General features: G+C 37.8%; 1 non-coding gene across 1 annotated transcript; it reads left to right on the forward strand.

The window, feature by feature from the left end:
* The first annotated feature begins 245 nt into the window (after positions 1-245).
* Positions 246-352, forward strand: LOC131654377 (small nucleolar RNA R71). The gene has a single exon (XR_009299418.1). It is a non-coding gene; the product is annotated as a small nucleolar RNA R71 (small nucleolar RNA).
* The last annotated feature ends 1,637 nt before the right edge of the window (positions 353-1,989 follow it).

The raw sequence follows: 1,989 nt of genomic DNA on the forward strand, positions 1-1,989 counted from the left end.
CGTCTACTTTAGCGTTAACACGGTCTATACCACTTACTTTGTACATTCCTCCTTTGGTTTGGGTTTTCTCTAGAGAAGCTCATTCTCCTCCCCATTGATAATGGTTTTGTGCCATGTTTTCTATGAGGTTGTATGCTTTATCATGGGGTTTGTCCATTAGAGCTCCGCCAGCAGCGGCATCTATAGTCATTTTAGTGTTAGAAAGTAGACCACCATAGAAAGTATGAATGATCAGCCATGGTTCGAGTCCATGATGAGGGCATAGTCTAAGCATGTCCTTGTATCGTTCCCAAGCTTCGAAGAGTGATTCGTTATCTTTTTGGGTAAATCCGTTGATTTGACCTCTTAGCATAGCAGTTTTGCTAGGCGGAAAATATCTAGATAAGAATACTCTCTTTAGTTCGTCCCATGTAGTTATGGAATTAGAAGGTAGGGACTGAAGCCACGCCCTAGCTCTATCTCTCAAGGAGAAGGGAAAAAGGCGTAATCGAATAGCTTCGGAGCTAACGTTGTTAGCTTTGACAGTGTCGGCATATTGCACGAACACGGATAAATGGAGATTAGGATCATCCGCAGGGCTTCCAGAGAATTGGTTCTGTTGGACAGCTTGTACCAATGAAGGTTTCAGTTCGAAATTGTTTTCCTCAATCGCAGGTGGTGCGATACTTGAGTGTGGTTCAGCTCGTGAAGGAGCGGCATAGTCTCTAAGAGGACGAGGGGCAGCCATCTCTAACTTCGGGGTAATTTGATTGATTTGATCAGTAAAGATCAATTCCTGAGAAATCAGAATTGGTGCTACTTCGGGAAGATGATAAGCTCGACGTCTTACATTAACAAAACGTTCGATCTCGTTGATTCGTTGTATCTGTTCTCCTCCTTGTGAACGAGTACTTGGCATACAATCGTTCAAACAGAAATGAAAAAATTTGTCCTAGTCTCTATGGTGTAACAGTGAGTTACGATATCGACTTAAATAGTCCCCGGCAACGGCGCCAAAAACTTGATCGCGACTTTACGTGTCTATAAATCTGATAACTGCAAGTGCACAGTCGTGTCGTGTAGTTTTAAAAGATATTAAATCCACAGGGACTATGAATCGATCTACCGTTATCTAAGGTTACTATGTAAAGCTAAGGCTACTAATATTTTGATTGTTTCTAAAGGGAAAGTAATTGTGAATTCTAAGAAATATAATAATAAACGAATATCAGTATGTATTTCGTTTAACTTAGGCGATCCGAAGGTCCATTGGCTATTGTATTTATTCGATTAAAGATCTTTATTAATTCCGTTGATTAAAAGTCCTCCTCTCAAACTCTCGCTCTGTTGATTTAGACTACTATCCTAACTCGTAATGTACGCTCTCGCCATCCCATTAGATTTAGAAAAGCTTTTTGAAAATAACATAGTTAATAAAATGCTTGCTTTATGAAGTCGTTATCTACTTAAATCCCCTAGTCTCAAACTCTCGCTCTGTTGACTCGGTTCATGCTAATATTCCCTAACGTACACTTTCGCCATCCCGCGTCGGGTTTAAAAACACTTTTTGAAAGTAAATAATTTCTAATTAGTTTGAATACGCTTTCGCCATCCTTAAAACTAATGTCCTATGTCTACTATCCAGTTAAGAATCTCAAATTTTTGCTCTATTGATTTTAACCCTAGTCAGCCTTAAAACCTCAAACTCTCGCTCTATTGATTTTAAGACTTTATTAATTAAATTAGACATAAAACCAAAAACAAGTGATATTTAATAAAACATAACTAAGCCAATTTATTTCGGATCCCACGGTTAACTTACTTTACATACCGATATCTTAATTAATTAGCCAGACATATTGTTCGATTTATAATGAAAGGCATATTAAAAGGCATACAATATATCATGCAATTAAATAATATAAAGGCAATAAATAAATAACCTGAATAAAATAAATCTGAAATAAATCTGGATCTTGGAGTACTCGAACTTCCGCCACAGATCGGCTG

This window comes from Vicia villosa, linkage group LG2 (assembly GCF_029867415.1).
Source record: "Vicia villosa cultivar HV-30 ecotype Madison, WI linkage group LG2, Vvil1.0, whole genome shotgun sequence".
Lineage (NCBI taxonomy): Eukaryota > Viridiplantae > Streptophyta > Magnoliopsida > Fabales > Fabaceae > Vicia > Vicia villosa.